The sequence below is a fragment of the Heloderma suspectum genome, chromosome 2 (assembly GCF_057233095.1).
Source record: "Heloderma suspectum isolate Gila_16-S chromosome 2, 16-S_ref, whole genome shotgun sequence".
NCBI lineage: Eukaryota > Metazoa > Chordata > Lepidosauria > Squamata > Helodermatidae > Heloderma > Heloderma suspectum.
Window position 1 is genome coordinate 72,638,360 of NC_139459.1, and position 18,336 is coordinate 72,656,695.

At 44.5% G+C, this 18,336-nt stretch overlaps 1 long non-coding RNA gene across 1 annotated transcript in view; it reads left to right on the forward strand.

The window, feature by feature from the left end:
- The window catches only part of LOC146352343 (uncharacterized), a 44,058-nt gene that overhangs the window by 13,899 nt on the left and 11,823 nt on the right, over positions 1 to 18,336 (forward strand). Inside the window, exon 2 of the long non-coding RNA XR_014787685.1 lies at positions 12,068 to 12,222. This is a non-coding gene — a long non-coding RNA (uncharacterized LOC146352343). The remainder of the gene's footprint in view (positions 1 to 12,067; positions 12,223 to 18,336) is intronic.

Here is an 18,336-nt window from a genome sequence, read left to right on the forward strand (position 1 = left end):
TATAAAAGCCTGTCAGGTATAGAATAAAAGGCAGTTTTCTTGCTTGTTAGAGTAGGCGCCACATATATTGGGCAACTTCCATAGGCTTCTCACATGGGGAGATTGGTATTGAGCAGGCGCCAATCCATATGTTAACAATTCCTAGTTGTCTGACACTGATAAAGGTGTGATCCTCAAGTCAACAGTTATGCAGCTGCCTAGAGGCCATGATCTTTTATCTCACTGAGGAAATGAGGAGGGTTTCTTCCCCCACCCTGAGTTGGAATGTTGGGATCTCTTAGTCATACAGAAGGCAATTCATTACCTTCCTGTGAGGCTGTGATGCTTTGAGCATGTTCTAAAATTTTGGGAAAAAGTATAAAGGACTGGGCTAAGGCCCAACCAATTTGGTCTCACTCCATGGGGGAAAACGTGCACAACCAGCCTGGACAACTCTGATCCTAGGAACGACATCTCATATGCTGTTGACTGTGGACCCTGGCATACATTCAGATGTGACGAAGGTGCCAGCTTCATCAGCTGAACAGACGTGTGAGCTTTCTTTGCATATTTATTCTGCATCCATTCTCTATCAATAAACTGTCATTCCTTTCACAAGTGGTCTAGTTTTGTTTTGGTAATCCAAAGAGCCTATTTTGACTGGACCCTGAGTAAATCAGGCCTCCAGATTAATATTGTTTGTTCTTGGGTTATTTCTCTGGCTGGTTCACATGTCACATTAAACAAACCATGGACAGAAGCTTCATAGTTTGTTTAGCCACTCCAGCTTGCAGCAGGAGTGATTGGGCAGTGTGCAAAGCATGCTGCTTGGAAACAGTAAGCCAGAACTTACTGCCTTATCCAGAACTCTGCCTTATCATGACGTGCAATGTGATGGTGTTGGAGGGTTTGGTCACAAGGTCGTGAATAAAGTCCCATCCAACTCTCAGTGTTATGTAGATACTGATGAATACACATTCATCTTGCTTCCCTCTTCCACTGTAGAACCCCTTTAAGGAACAGCTAATTTGATATCTTCCATGGCAGATTAAAGCCATAAGAGTTGTATCCAATTGTATTACCCTGCCTGTGGAACAGAACCCCCTGGAGGAATAGATTCTCCATGCAGCCCCTTGCATGGGCCCCAAACATGCTCCAGAGGGTTAGGGGACCCTTTGGAGCAGATTGGGTGGGGGTGCACGGGGCAGGAGAAAAAGGGGAAATCCCGATGCATAAGCAAAAGCTTGCTCATGTAACACTGGTTGCAGCACTTAGAAAGCAGATTAGCCCCACAGAACAACAAACATAGAGCAAGCGAGCTAGATGCAGGTATGCTTTTAAGTTACACAGAACTCTTAAAGAAAAGGGAGGAAATACATTTCTAAGATGGCTCATGGTAGTTTTTCTAGGTCAACTACAGGTTTGCAGTCTGCAGTCCATTATGGAACAAAGCTATAGATGAGATAAATATGTTGGGAAGGGTTGATTTATTTTTTTTAAGAGAGAATACTTTTATATGTTAATTTTTATTTTTAAATATTATTATTTTGTATGCTACTAACTCTTATTTAGACAGATGTTGTATTAACTACACTTGGAACAGATGCATAGGGCCTGGATATCAGACTTTCCTTGCAACAATTGAAGAAATCAAGCATGTATTTATGCATGTATTGGACCAACTATATCAGAGATATTTCTCCTGGGATCAGGTTGTACATTGTTGTCACTGAGCTCCTCAATACTTGAGAGCGTAATTGTTTTACATATTTAATTCTAGATAACATTGGTTTGGATCATGACTAACTGAAGCCCCACTCATTTCAATAGGACTAAAGCGTGACTAACTTAATCTAGATCCAACCCACTGAAAAGAATGAACTTGAAGAATTAAAAAAAAAATCAGACCACTTCATAAACATGCCTAGGATAATTTATGGTGTGTGGTGCAATCTAAGCAACAGTCACAAGGTGGCACAAGAGTACAGAACATGTTGTATCTATTATTAAATTAATCCCATTCATCAGCAAAAAGAAGAAAAAGATCCGTAACCAATGAAGTTTGAGGCAAGCTTATAGAGTAGTGACGAGTGCCATGTTTAACATTGTTCAATCAGATCAAGGTACCGGGGTAACTTTGAGCATTTGTAAACTTCCTGTGACTGCTCAGTCCATTGTTTCCCTATGCAGTAATGACCCACCCAAGCTCTTTGTTCTTCCCATGCTGCTGGCTCACTAGGCAATCCATCTTATCCTTAGATCTATTTGAGTTCATTCCTAACATGAAAACAGTTTGCAGCTTTTATGACTCAGCTGCAGTATCGGGGCTCAGGCAGATCTCCAATGATTAGGGTGTCCTACTTTACAGTCCTGTACATGAAGGGCTGTCAGAGGTCAGTCTCCTGTTTGAAGGCATCCTCTATTTGAAGGGTTATCCAGTTCAAGTTCGGTTTAACCATAAGAAGAGAGCGTTAAGGATTTGAAGTTGCCTGTCAGCAGTTAGCACCTAGATCACCAGGGGTGTGTCTTCATGGTAAATTTGCTGTGAACAGGCTCCATTTGGAGGTCACTTGGGACACGTGATGTCATGGCCATCCTGCAGCCACCCTGGAGCTTTACATGCAAAAAGCGGATTTCCTGAGACTACTTTAAGTCTGATTCTTTTCCTTAAGTCAGGTTCTCTGCACTATAGTTGTTCTGTGCCCCAACCTCTGCATTTACTTTGGTTATGCTGGCCCTGCCCAGGGGTGTGCTTTTCACCATGACCTCACAATGAGGTCTATTGCTCTCTGAATGACAGCAATAGACCTCAGTAATAGCATTTGCAAGTTTCCAGAGGAAAGAATATTTGGGATTTCAGAACAAGAGACTGTTAACAGCTCCTGAGGAAGGCAGCATTCCAAAACGCATTGAGCACAATTTAAAAAAATTCTCGAGCACTGGAGCCTGTCTCCCCCTTCTTCACTGTCAGTTTATGATGCTCTTTCCCTCTTCACTTCTATAAGGCAGGCCACCAAAAGACTTTGCTACAAATCCCACTCAGTCACATAGTCTGTCTCCCATAGTCTTCATAAAGGATAGATGGACTTTGAAGGCTCTCCCTAAAACTATGGCTCACCAATTTGAAGAAATGATATGGATTAAAACAAAAGATACTGGTGCTGCTGCATCACCCAAACATATGGAACAAAACTACATGGCTGAACCTATGTGCAACTCATTGCTTTATACTTTTAGCAAATGAAACAAAACAGAAATTCTGTTGACAAAGGATTATGTTTTATGACAAGGGATTTGTTTTTCTTGCATGTCCACTTTCTCCAAACACAATGCCATTTCTTCCCTTTTGTTCTCCTTTGAAGCAGGTAATTTATGGTTATGAAAGAATCAGAAATGTTGTAATTAAAATTATTTTTCTGCTTGTTACATTGTGAAAATGTGAAATTTAAATTGAGCTTGTCACTTTTAATTAACATTAAGAAAAGTTTCTGTACTAATCTCAAAACCTTTGAGAATAGTTGATTGTTTTTTCAAAAGGAAATTTCACGACGAGGAGATAAAATTCAGTTTGAGGAAGTAGAGGCTTGCTTTACCAAACCGTTGGGAAATTCTTAACGCTATCTCGGCCGTTTGAGGCATTCAGGCCGCTTAGAGATATAAACAGCCCCAATGCTGAGGCTTGGAAGGACGCTGGACTGGACACTGCACTTTGCGACTGGTGGGAAGAGCTGGAACTGAAGGAAGAGGAGTGTTTCACTGCTTTAAACAACTGCTTTAAAGCTGCCCACCTCCACCTCCCAGTAATCATCCCTTGCTGAGTGGGAACACCTGCTGGAGAAACCACCAAGTCGAGGCAGAGCGCTATCCCTGAGCCGTTTGAGACCTTCAGGCCCCTTAGAGATATATGCAGCCCTTCTGCAGGTTGGCAAGCTGCCCTTGTAGGGATGTCCCTGAAGGGAGACATGCCAAAGGGGGCATGCCCTTTGGTTTGCCCCTTCGAGAGGCCCATGAGGGTGCTGTTCTTCCCCCCCTTTTCTGTCTCTTCCGTTTATTTGTCTGTTTCTTTAGGTCAATACCTGTTGGGGGGTGGGGGGAGGTGTTTCTGGGTGAGAGTAGGGACCACCTGGTGATAGTTGTATCTGTCTTCTGCCTTTAGGATTTATGAGCTATTGTCCACCCTGGGAGAGAGACAGCAGTTAGGAGTTTTGTGAGATAGAGCTGCTGCAGGGTGGGAGCCTGTGGTGGCTAGAAGCAGGATTCCCTCAGGGTGAGAGCCAGTGGGGAGAAGTGCTTGCAACACTCCGGGTGAGAGATAGAATGAGCATGAACTAGTTGAAGTAGGTTTGAATGGCTAGGAAATACGTGCTTTTGTTGTTCTCTCTGTTGCTTGGTGGGTTTGCAAGCTTGATGTCCTACGTGTGACCAGTAGCTGGTTATCACCACAAGCTATAATCTGTGATTATGCTGGGTTGGTTGTGTATGATTGGCTGAATGAATGGAGTGTGTGAGGTTCTGAGTGTTTGAAGGTCTGTTTTAGTTGTGAGTGGCTGTTGAGGGTTTCTCCAACACTCTGCCAGCTAGGTCAGGGAGGCTGCTGGGCATCAGGGTGGGTGGTACACCAGCAGCATCCCCTATCTGTCTCTATGGCCCAACACCAGGTGCAGCCCCCTCCAGGCAACAAAGTGGAGTCATTTCCTGGTGAGAGAGATGGAAGTTCTGTAAACCACAGTGACTCCCCCACCCCAACCCTCCAGCCTGTGTTGGTGCTGCACTAAGTACCCAAGTGGGCATACTCTGTGATTATGCTGGGTTGGTTGTGCATGATTGGCTGGATGAATAGAGTGTCTGAGGTTCTGAGTGTCTGAAGGTATGTCTGAGTTGTGAATGGCTGTTGAGAGTGGGAAGTGTGTGGGAAGTCTTGGTGTGGTAAGAATGTGCTTGGAAAATTCTGACTCAGGGACCCATAGAGGTGGTACCTCTATTCCAGTGACTTGGGGCACAAGGAGATATGGTAGGAGAAGGGGGTTGGGTCATCAGAGTACAATGGGTTACAGATGTTTATACCCCCCTTCTACCCCCTCACCCTACTCTCATGTGCCTGGTAGCTCATCCACTGAGCCCTCCTGTCTTGCGGTGCTGCTATTTAATGCCATGTCAGTCCACAATAAAATTGCACTCATTCACGATTTAATCATGGATGAGAAGGCCTATCTGGCATGTATTACTGAGACTTGGGTGGGTGACAGCTGGATGGGGCTGACCTGACTCAGCTCTGCCCACCTGGGTATGCAGTGCAGCACCAACATAGGCTGGAGGGGTGGGGTGGGGTGGGGGGAGTTACTGCGGTTTAGAGAACTTCCATCTCTGTCACCAGGAAATGACTCCACTTTGTAGCCTGGAGGGGGCTGCACCTGGTGTCAGGCCATAGAGACAGATTGGGATGCTGCTGGTGAACCACCCACCCTGATGCCCAGCAGCTTCCATGACCTAGCTGGAAGAGGTGGTCTCAAGTGTGGTGTTGATGAAACCCAGGACAGTGGTTCTGGGTGAGCTTAACTCCATGCTGAGGCACTCTCTGGAGCTCTGGCATGGTTGCCTCCATGACCGCCATAGGGCTGTCTCAGTTTGTCATAGGCCCAACACATGAAGCAGGGCATACCTTTGATTTGGTCTTTGCTCCAGGCTGTGAGATGAGTAGTCTGAAAATTGGGGGTTGGGGGAGCAAGTAATTCCATTGTGATGGTCAGACCATTTTGTGGTGAGATTTGAACACATGTCGTTACTCTCCTCCTGCAGGGGTGGGGGTCTCATTCAGATGGTCATAGAATCATAGAATAGTAGGGTTGGAAGGGGCCTACAAAGCCATCGAGTCCAACCCCCTGCTCAATGCAGGTTCACCCCAGGAGACTGGAATCCAGTGGATTTCTGAGCACTCTTGGGGATTTTCCAGTGGAGAGAGCTGGTGATCCAGCTGACGCCTTATTCTCACTGTGGAACAGTGAGGTGTTAAGTGCCATCGACTTGATTGCACCTGAGTGCTCCCTCTGGCACTGTAGAGCTTGCTATGCTCCTTAGTATACTGGGGAGCCGCAGACAATGAAACAGGCTGGACATCAGCTAGAGTGCAAATGGCATAAGACTTGAAGTGAAGATGACCGAGCACGCTCTAGAGCACATAATCATGCCTATTGTGCAGCAGTGCAGGCAGCAAAGAAGGCTTACTTTGCTGCCTACATTGTGTCTTTGAGAAGCTGTCCAGCAGAGCTCCTTCAGGGGCCCAGGGTCTGTTAACACTCTCCCCAGTGAATGGAGCCCTGGTTCCTTCAAGGACCCTCTGCAGCAATGTAGTGGAGGCAGGGCTCGCAGGGACGCAGCCCCAGCACTTTTTCATTAGCAGGGACTCTGATGTCACATGCCACCCCCCTCGGAATTCCCTGTCCCCTCTGAACTTAGCTGTGATCCTCACTGTAGCTGTGGGGGGAAGGAATTTTCCAAGCAACAATATATTGTTCCATGTTGGAATGCAAAATATTTGGGATGACTTGGTCTGGAATGGGCAATTAAGACCACTTTGCTTTACCAAAGACATGCTCCTGGTGGAGATGAAAACTCCTAGAGCAGGTTTGTGGATATGGATCGACACAGCTGCCTGAAATTTTTGGACTGCCCTTGGAGACTGTCACAATGAGCTCCTGCATCTCCAAATTTACCACTACACCACTGTATGTGTGCATGCGCGCATGCGTGTGTAGTTCAATCCAGCCGGGTGTGTGGACGTTTCTGTTGGAGGAGGAGGGGGAGTTATAATGAAGGAGCTTAAGGAAGGCTAATGGGTAATGTTGGGGCACTAAGGGAGTGTGCAAGGGGGCTCTTTAAATGAGAAGGGATTTGTCCATTAGGGCTGAGTTGAGAGGGTGAAGCTTCCATAGAGTATCATATTTTGAAAACCTAAAATGTTTGTGTGTGAGTGAGTGAGTGAAAAAGAGTTTAACACCTCTTCATTTTTTCTCATATGTCCAGTTGAAATACCACTGCCTTACTCTCAGCTGCACTGTTTTGGGATCCCAGTTGAAGGCTGTGTATCTTATAAGGTTGTATCTTAGAAGGGGGCGTGGCTGAGACTGTCATGGAGGGACTTCTGAATTTGCCACTACACTACTGACCCTCTGTGACCTTTTTACATTGCACTTTGAGGACAAATCACGTGTCTCTGCATCGAGCTTGATGCTGTTCTTAGTGCAGCTCCACTCGAGGTGTCTGTCACCAGCATTTGCTCAGTTTGGTGGGATCAATTTCAGTTGTTGCAACCTAGTGACATGGACAAGGTGCTTGCAACAATGTGACTGACCACGTGCCCTCTCGATCCTTCCCCCTCCTGACTAATAAAAGATAGCTGAGGGGATATGACTGGGTGGGACCAGGGAATGGTAAACACATCCTTACATAAAGCCATGGTTCCTGCTGTCCTTAAGGAGGCAGTAGTGCAACCACTCCTGAAGAAACTCACTTTGGACCCAATGGTATTTGACAACTATTGCTCAGTTGCAAATACCCCTTTCTCAGGGAAGGTACTTGAGAGGGTCGTGTCAGAGCAACTGCAGGCACTGTTGGAGGATACTGATTATCTAGACCCATTCCAGTCCGGGTTTCGATCTGGTTACTGGACTAAATCAGCCTTGATTGTCCTGATGGATTACCTTTATTAAGAGAGGGACAGGGAGTGCAACCCTGTTAATTCTGCTCGACCTCTCATTGGCCTTTGGTACCATTGACCATGGTATTCTCCTGGATTGACTCCATGGGCTGGGCATTGGAGGGAATGCGTTACAGTGGTCCTGGTCTTACTTGTGGGGTCAATCTTGGGTGACTATTTCTTGGTCCCTTGGCAGAGCTACAGGGTTCCACAGGGTACCATCTTGTCCCCAGTGTGGTTTAACATCTATATGAAGCCACTGGAAGTGGTCGTTAGGGGATTTGGAGCTAAATGCCATCGGTATGCTGATGACACGCAGCTCTATCTCCCTGTGACATATGAATCAGGTGAGGCTTTGCAAGTCCTGGATCAGTGCCTATAATCTGTGATGGGCTGGATGAGGGCCAGTAAATTGAAGCTGAATCCTGGTGAGATGGAAAACCTGTGGGTTAGTGGTTCCTGAGTCTGGGATATAGGCTCATTGCCTGTTCTGGATGAGTTTGCACTCCCTTTGCAAGATCAGGTTCATAGTCTGGGGGTACTCCTAGATGCATCATTGTCACTGGAGGTCCAAGTGGCCATGACAGCTCGGAGTGCCTTTTACCAGCTTCAGCTGGTTCACCAGCTATGGCCTCTGCTGGAGAGGGATAGCTTGGCCACAGTGGTACAGTTGCTAATAACCTCAAGACTGGATTACTGCAACGTGCTCTATGTGGAGCCCTTGAGGCTGGTCTGGAAGCTGGAGCTAGCGCAGAATGCAGCAGCTCAGCTGTTGTCAGAAGCTGCCCCTTTTCAGCACGCTAATCCTTTGCTGAGGGAACTGCACTGGCTGCCTGTTTGCTGGCTAGGTTTAAGGTCTGGTACTAGCGTATAAAGCCCTAAAAAACTTGGGGCCAAGATACTTGAGAGAGCACCTTCTCCCTTATCAACCTGCCCAGTCACTCAGCTTATCAGATGGCATGCTCCTGGTGGTTCCACATAGACCTATGGCCCGATTGGAATCCACTCGGAGAAGAGCCTTCAGTGTGGTAGCCACTCTTCTATGGAACTCCCTGCCTTTGAAGGTCAGGCAGGCACCAACAATGTGTTGTTTTTAGAGCCTCCTGAAAACATCTTTATTTCAAGAAGCCTTCCTTGATTGACCAACCATGTTTTTATTGGGATTCTGTTTTTTAAAAACTTTTGATGTGGTGATTTATTCTTTTTATCTTTTATTGTTCACCACTTTGTTCATTTTATCTTTTATTGTTCACCACTTTGTTCATTTTATCTTTTATTGTTCACCACTTTTATTGTTCATCATACTTTGCTAACTTTATTCTAGAAGCATGTACACATAGTGATAAATTCAGCATCATACTGAATTTGGAAGTTTTGGATTATATGGTATCTCCTTGGATGCATTCACAACAGCTTATTGGCCCAGTTTGCATGGTATGACAACCCATGGTTTGTTTGTTTGTTGGTTTGTTTTTTAAAAACCCTCCTTAATGGGGCTAATGTTATGGTTAGAGAGAAGCATTGCACACTACAGTTACTACTCCAGTATTTCCAGTTTAAGGCAATTCCTTGGATTTATCTGGATTTATCTGGATAATATGCAGAATATCCAGTCATTGCATTTTGTTTATAATGTAGACACAAGTTTCAAGGCTCCCAGCACAAGTTTGTTTGTTTGCTTGCTTGGAGTACTTATTCTTACTAACTGAAGGTCTTGAGGAAGGCAGCTAGTTATCTCCGGATAAAAGCATCTTGGGTGATATGTCTGAACAAGTCCTTATCTGTTGGAGCAAGATGGTCTGCAGAGTAATTCCAGCAAGATACCAAGGAATTAGGATAGGAGCTAGATCAACAATTATGTATTAGCAGTTGCTAGTTTTTTAAGTGTAGTGCAGCTCGTCTTCAGGCAAAACAGTTCTATATTTTATTTTTAACATTGCCATTTTGAGCAAAAAATGGTTAACTGTTTGTTCAAGCAAACACAAATTTTACTTCACTGTTTAAATTGGGAATATTTTCTACCTGTTTAGAGGCACTCTGTCCAAATTATTGCGGTGTTTTCATAATAACTGGCTAATGTGCACTCAGATCTGGCAGTCTGGCTGGCTGAATGTGTAATATAATGCCCGAGAAGGCTTATCTGTTGGGATAAATGAGATTTTGAACAATTTATTAAAGCATTGCCTGAGGAAGATCATGGCTGCAATCATCCAACTGCTTGCCAAAGCAAGCTCCATTCATTTCAGTTAGGCTCTCACCCGTGAGTGCATTGAGCATTGGCCTGATAGTTAAACACAGAAACTTTGCTCATTTTGTTCTGCAGGCAATTTTGGAAACAGCATTTTCCGCATACATGTTTTCAGAAATACTGGTATATAGAGCAGCTGGGTGTTGTTGTTTTAATCACTTTTGCCCGTCACCTCTGTAGCCTGGCAAGACAACCCATGAACAGCCCAGAATTCTGGGTTCAAACAGCCTATGGTTTAAACAACCCAGAATTCATAACTGAACAACAAACCATGGGTTCTCTTTCTGGCTTGTTTGTGGTTAACAAACCATGGTATGTTTGCATGGCTGGGTTCGTACATCACGACAGCCTAGAATTCAACAACCATGGGTTAAATATTTATTTATTTTATTTTATTTATTGCATTTATACCCCGCCTTTCTCCCTCTCGCAAGGAACTCAAGGCGGCTTACATTATCCTCCTCCTCACCGTTGTATCCTCACAACAACAACCCTGTGAGGTAGGTTGGGCTGAGAGTCTGTGACTGGCCCAAAGTCACCCAGTGAGCTTCCATGGCCAAGTGGGGACTAGAACCCGGATCTCCCGGCTCCCAGTCCGTCACTCTCACCACTACACTACACTACACTACACTACACCATAAGTTAGCATTATCTGCCACTATCTCTCTGCCTAACCAGCCTCACAAGGCTATTGTGAGGGTAAATGCAGTAGTTCCTTGGGGAGATTAAGGTTTGAATGTAAATATATAGATTTGGATCCTGAGTTGTCCTTCCACAAATAGAAGTGAGCCAATGAGCAAATAGGCAGGAGGGTAGCCGGGACAGGGGGATGCAATTTTTGCTGATTCCCCCTTCCCCTGCAGTCTCCTGTGACAGTTCCCATGCTGTTCCAGAGAGTTCCCCAACCTCTGGGACATAGGCAGTGCAAGGGGAAGAGGAAATTGGTGAAATTCTCCTCCCTACCCCTTCCGCCACGGAGAGCGTCCCATGAACAGAGCTCTAGTCACAAGATCTCAGGATCCAAGACAATAACCTTTGGGGCAGTTGGAGTTCAGTTGCTGCAATCCTATGCACAGCAAGCCCCATTGAACTCAAGTGGATCTTACTTCTGAGTAAATGTGCTCAGGGAATCATATTGCATGTGTCCACAATGTACCAAAGAGACACCATACGTGTCCATCTTATTAAGTTGTAGCAAGGCCTTCTCTTCAGAAGACGCCTTCCCTAAATCAGGGCCATTTTAAATGTCACATTGTGCTGTGCACAAAACCAAATGCTGCTATTTGAGGCCAAACATTCAAAGCATATATTCCTGAGCATACATTTCCTGTCTGTTTTCCTCTTCACTGCAGCATTTCAGGATTTTAAGTAAACAATGTGTTCACATGTCAGAGTTTGTGCTTTGCTGAGATGATGCAGAACAGCTGTCAGAAAACAGACATAAAGTTTACAGCTTTAATATTAGACCTTACTGAAAAATTGTTTATGATAATCTGTGGTTCTTTCAAAATGGATATTTTTTTCATGCACGCATATTTCTTTTCCTTCAAGACAAACTGTACAATAATCAATTGCATATCTACACCACAAACTTAACTGCTAAAGAGTCATATCCTCTTCTCTGGAAACTGTAATTCTGAGGTGGGGGATAAGGATCTCTCTATCAGATTGGTTTCCAAATCTTGAATTCAAATATTCTGGTGCTAGGTCTTCGCTAGCTGGGAATGTGCAGGGCTGTCGCATTCCAAACTGGGGCTTTAAATAAATGAATGGAAAATCAGTCATTTCTCTCACAGCCAACAGAAATGTCTATAATCCAAATTCAGGTATCTATGTTGGTTTTTGAGCACGTGAATGGTTAACATCAGAAACATGTGCGCTGAATAAGAGCCTTTCAGAAGCTACATATAATCAACTCTTTCCTTAAACAATCATTTTGTGTAAAAAGGGCAGATGTTCTTAAACCAATTAACTCATGGAGGAGGAGGGGCCAGGATTGTATCCTTTATCAGTGCTTGAATTATGAGAAGGCCTTGCCCCATGACTATTCGTGATGCTCCTGTAGCAACTATTATTAGAAGGCTACAGATAGGGCATGATTTGGCTTAAATTGGAGGGCCTCCCCTACCTTTCTCTCCATAATTCAGGCTCTGCTCACTGGCCTTACCTGGCTGAAGCACCGTGTGGATGGGATCTGGGGACAGAGCCAGAAGTGGAATTCGAATTCAAGGAGAAGGTCATTCCGTGTTAAACACCAAGGCCAAGAGGCCAGCCCAACAAACATACGACAAGAAAATATGAGGTATTCTGGAGCCTGTTATAGTCCATCTAATACCATGCTTGCGTAATTTTTTAATTATTTTTATGACCATGTTTATTGATTACACACACACACACAACCTTTTGACAAACCACTAAACCACCACATACAGAGCTCTTATTGGCTCATGCTGTCAGGGCGGAAGTGAGGAAGGAGCAGCAGTTGCCTCCCTTCCATTATGGTTTAACTGTTTCCCTCCCATTGCAACTAACGGGAGAGAAATAATTTACGCCAGCTCCAGGGCTGGTGTAAATTTCCTCCCATGTTGGGGCTTTGATCTGCTCATGCCACCTGATCCACCCCTTTTTAGCTCTCCTAATGTTGGAGCTCCAACATCGGGGAGGTAAGGCATGCAGACATTTCCATAGGGGCCGGGAGGGGGAAACCAAGATTGAATCTCTACCTCTGAGGATGCATGTACGTGTGCAGCCCCTGACCCATCACCCAGCATCACATGCCCTCGGGGCCAAAATATTTGTGCACACCTGCATTAGGTGAAAGCAGATTTCCTTCAACCGGAGAATGAGCTGACAAATTCCCATAATCCCAGGAACTCACACAGCTTCATATGCTGATTGCAAACATGGCACATTTTGCATGGAGTTCAGCCTGTGCATCATTGCCTTGTGGCAGCTGGGATCATGCTCCAGGTCTGTGGTGGTAGTTTGTATTCGTCACACTACATTTTCCTGTCATCATCTGCTTGTCTGTGTGCTTCTCTGTCAACCTCCTGGAAGAAATTTCCTTAGAGTAAGGTCACTCCATGTAGTTGAATGGTGGAACATTCAGGACAGATAAAAGGAAGTACTTCTTCACACAGTGCTTAGTTAAACTATGGAATTTGCTACCACAAGATGTAGTGATGGCCACCAATTTGGATGGCTTTAAAAGGGGGTTAGATAAATTAATGGAGGAGAAGGCTATCAATGGCTACTAGTTATGATGGCTATAGTGTATATTACCTCCAGTATGTGAAGCAATAAGCCTCTGTATACTGGTTGATGGAGAACACAAGAAGGAGGGTGCTATTGCACTCATGCCTTATTTGTGGGCTTCCCATAGGCATTTGATTGGCCACTGCATGAATAGAATACTGGCCTAGGTAGGCCTTTGGTCGGATTCAGTATTTCTTATGCTGTCTGTTCATGACTCAAAGCCAGGAATATCAAGTAAAGACATGCATGTGTGAAACAGCGCTCCCAGATCAATTATGGCAGACACAGCTTTCATATCACCTCACATCATCTGACACATTACATTTCAATGGAGATAGTTTGCATCGCAGATTGAATGCAACGAGACATGCTTTGCATATTCAGCTGTGATTTACTGAGTGATGAATCCCTGGATGATGAGATATCGAATGATAAGCATGTGTGAATCTAACTTCAGGCTATACTATACCGAATCCTATGCCCATATTCCAGGGAGTGCACTGGACTCAATAGAACATAGTTCTCAACAGACATGTAGAGGATTGCATTGTCAGTCTTCTACAAGAACTGTGCTAGTGCAACAAATACGGGCAGGTGTGTGATTGTGCAGTGAACAAGGGAGAGGGAGAAGGACAAACCATTTGGGAAAACATTAGCCAGGCACTCATAACACTTTCAAACCAAAAACTAGACAATAAGGAGGGCAAAGAAACTCAAGGGAACAGCTGTCTCTACTGACATGTTCAGCTGTGAGTCTGTTTGTATTAGTTAATGCAGACTCCCATTTACATACATTTTGGTGTTGCAAATACAAACCTTCTAATTTGCCCTGTCTTGTCCAAGGCAGGTTTTAACAGAGATGAGAGGTACCCATTACTCAGTGCGTGCCCATAATCCAGTAAGCCCTTAAAGAAGGAGGGGAAGGGGGAGTATGTTGTGCAACTTCAGTGGGACTCAGGGCATATTGCACAACACTTCTTCTTTTTTTGGCAGAGATCAGTGCCCGTTTGAATAATCTGTAATGTACATCAGAACCGCTCTGTCTGCATACAAGAGCCCTTGTCATCTGTATTGACAGTAACTGAAAGTAAAAGAGAGCCAGTGTGGTGTAGTGGCTAGAGTGTTGGACTGGGAGTTGGGAGATCCGGGTTCTAGTCCCCACTTGGCCATGGAAGCTCACTTTGGGTCAGTCACAGACTTTCAGCCCAACCTACCTCACAGGGTTGTTGTTGTTGTTGTGAGGCTAAAATGGAGAGGAGGAGGATTATGTACACCACCCTGATTTCCTTGGAGGAAAAAAGGTGGGACATAAATTAAATAAATAAACAAACAAACAAACAAACAAATGGAATCTCTGTTAGGAATGGCATAGCACCATATTGCTGCACATAAACCATCATTAGGCCTAGCCCAAACAATGCTCACCTGTCCTGCACTGCAGATTGCAACTAGGAATGCAGAATGTTTTTAAAGGAAAAACCAGTATCTGTTTTATCCCAAAATACTACTATGGTGAGTGTGAGAAGCGAACCATATGTACTGCACAGACCACAATACTGGTTTGTTTTAAGTATCGTTATCTCTCCTTTCTATCAAAGGTGGTAAGCAGGGGTGTTGTGGCACATTTTGAAGTGCAGGAGCTCATCATGACAGTCCCTGTAACCACACCCCCTAAAAAAAGGATATTGTAGAGCTGGAAAAAGTGCAGAGAAGGGCAACCAAAATGACTTCAGAAGGCTTGCTCTAAATAAGAGAAAATGTCTGTTCTCATTGCTGACTCCAGGTTTCTGAGGGCCCTTGAGCAAGACACTCTCCATGGGTTCCCCTCCCTCAGTGAGTCTACCTTCTCACTTCCATTGCCACCAGCTGCTATCGCCCTTCATCCTCTTTCTCATCATTGCTACCACTTGCTCGTTTGACAGGCAGAGAGCCAGTGAACAAGTAGGCAGTGGCATCTCCTGCTCCTCCTTCTCACCACCACCATTGTCTGGGTCAGAGTGAGAGGAGGAGCAAGTCCAGGAGTCACTGGCCAATAGGCCCTTATGGGGGGGGGGGCTCGGCAGGTGCCTGACCATGCTGAGCCTTGATGCTGGCCTTGTCTGTTCTTCACATGATGGTGCTTCAAAGAGTGAGCACTGATATCCCTCTAATTGGCATTGCAAATTTTGTAAGTCCCTTTACCCTGCTTTTGAATGGGTATTATGGAGTTTTACTTCTTGTTTAAAGATTACTCAGTTCAGGGCCAGCGTTCCTGAGAAGGTATGATATGATGGCAAGGGTATGATATGATCACCATGACCCACAACATTCTTGCTGCCCCATTCTGGAGCAACTGAAGTTTCTGAATATTTTTCATATGTAGCCCCATGTAGAGCAAATTACTATAATCCACCCTGGATGTAACTAAGGGACATGTTACTGTGACCAGCATTGGCTCAGTTAGGGTCCTTCCTGTACCTGTAAGAGTTACATTAAAAAAAGGAGAATTTCACCAGGTGTGTTGGCTTCCATTACTAAAACACCCTCAGAAAACATAGTTTCTGATACAAATTCCCACTTCTGTACAATGCTAACAAATGTAGATGCCCTCTAAGGATCTTGGTCCAATACAAGAATACTTCAGTGCTAGATTATGTACTTTTAAGTTGCACTGAAAGTGTGCATAAAACCATGGCGCAACAGGCTTCTTGTGTTTCAGGGGCATTTTTCAAAAATTATGTGCCTTGAGTTACCCTTGTTGATGAAATGCTGCTTAATTATTATGCAGTTCACAAGCCTCAGGAGAGACAGTTTGACTTTAGGGTGAAAGAAAGAGCGTTCAACTTGTTTTACTCCTCCTACATCAAGGATGGGGCCCATCCAATGTTGCTAGACTACAACTTCCATCATCCCTGACCATTGGCCAGAAGGCCATAGGTCCTCCCCCTCCGCCAACCCCCCCTCCCCGGTCCTACAGGATCAAATCTTTATCACCGGTTATTGATGCCAGCATTCAGACTTACAAAGATTTCTTTTAAACTTAGCTCTAATACATAGGGATGGTTCACACATAACAGCAATTCCTTGGTTGCTTAACTCAGGAATTGCCATGACCAAGCAGGAGTGAATGAGCATGCTGCCTCCTGTGTGCTCATTGCTTCCACTTTCAGTCAACAACCCAGGAATGCCCCATTCCTGGTCTTGTTATCATGATGTCCAACCCCAGGAACTCTGGGTTATTTAGGGGTTAAGCAACCCAAAGTTTAACCCAACAACAAACCATGGGTGATTGTTGGGTTAACTCTGGGTTGTTTAACTGCTAAGCAACCCAGGGTTCCTGGGTTTGGATGTTATGATAACAATGGATTGAAATGAGAAGTGATGAACACAGGGGAGGCAGCTGCTCGCTTGCTCTACTTGGCCATGGCAATTCTTGGGTTAAACAACCCAGGAATTGCTGTTACGTGCAAACTGGGTCATACTGTGCATATGCAAAGCTTAAAAAATCCCATTTCAATTGGAATGCAAGTTTTTTAATAACGTATAAAACAAAATTGGGTCACTGTTACAAAACACAGCAGAAAGTGCTAAAACAGAGTTTCATCATAGCCTGCATCTCTCAGATGTTGCTAGGTAATGGCATGCTGCTTTCAGAAAGAGTATCAGCCAATGAAAATAAGTTCTGATGATGTAATAATATTGATTGTGCTTTTTCTTCTGCCTCATTGGTTGTGTGTCTTGCCATTTCTTACTCTCTGGGAGGGCTTTGAGGGTTAGCAGTTCTACACAACCCAACATGCATAGCTGCAAGCTGTACTGTGAGACCACTGCAGCTTTTGAATCTACTCCTCTTCGAATAACAGATGTCAAACTGATGTGTGTTAAAATTATCTGTTCTAGACTATTGGTCAAGTTACAGACAGCAGACACCATTCTGTGCATTTGTGAATTGTTTTGAAAACAGTGCAAGCTGCTCTTAAGGATGTGATTGCTAACAGCAACTGAGCATGCAACAATATAAAGTATTGGGTTCTTGAACAGCAACAAAATGCCCCATATATGCTCCATGAGAGCATATATTGCAAACGAGATAGGGGCGGGGAAGAATTCTGTCTTCCACCATCTCTCAATACTAACTTGGTCCCCTTCAGATGTGTTGATCTACAACTTCCAGCATCCCCAGTTAGCCATGACTGACTGGAGATGCTAGGAATTGTAGGCCAACACATCTGGAGGGCACAAAGTTGTGGGAGGCTGCAGTATCCAAACAGTTCTCCAGTGTTCATTCTGCAGTGGTCTTTTCTACAACCCTCCAAGATCTCTGGGCCAATTTATATAAGCTTTTTAGCATGGAGAGAGAGAGAGAGAGAGATGGGTTACTGGCCATGTGCCTCGTCTTTAATTCAGGACCATTGCTAACATACTGATAGTAGTATGGAGGGTGAGGCTTTATTTTGTATTATTTACAGAATGGTTATATCTTCCCTTCAAAGTCCAATCTAACACAAGCCAAGCTTGCCAAGCTCTAAACTAATGTTTACATCCAACATTCCTTTAAAAACCTAATACATTTCCTGACGTACTTAAAATAGTTAATGTATTTGATTCAAGGGCTTTCCAGCTTTCCTTTTCATTCTCTCCTATGACATGCCTTTGCATCAGCCTAGGCTTTAAGTAGAAACATCTTTAAGAAGCACAACTACCTGGTACTCACAGTGTTCATAACAAGATAAAGAAATCAGCCTACATTTTTTTGATTATGCATAAGAAATTGAGATCCAAAATGTGGCTCTTAAGCAACAGCAATTTTTTTCTTATTTTTATAATTATCAAGTCTTTTTTATTTTGGTAGTAATGTGGATAGAATCTTTACCTGGCTCTCTCAGTGTTCTTCCAGAATGCAAGGTGGGCCATGACAAGATTTTTCTTTCTCTATCTTGAAAGTGTAAAAGGCTGTCTTCTCCCTCATGAAGCAGCTCACCAGCTCTGGTCTTCAACAGACGCCCTGTTCTAGGTCTTGCCACTGAATGACGGACAGGGCCTTCTCTGTTGTGGCATCCAGACTATAGAACTCCTTACCTGGGGACCCTCATCTGGTCCCCCCTCTGCTGGTGTTCAGATGCGAGGGCCAGCCCAAGACACTTTGCAGCCTGAGGCAAAGGGTGACCGCTCTCCCTTGCAT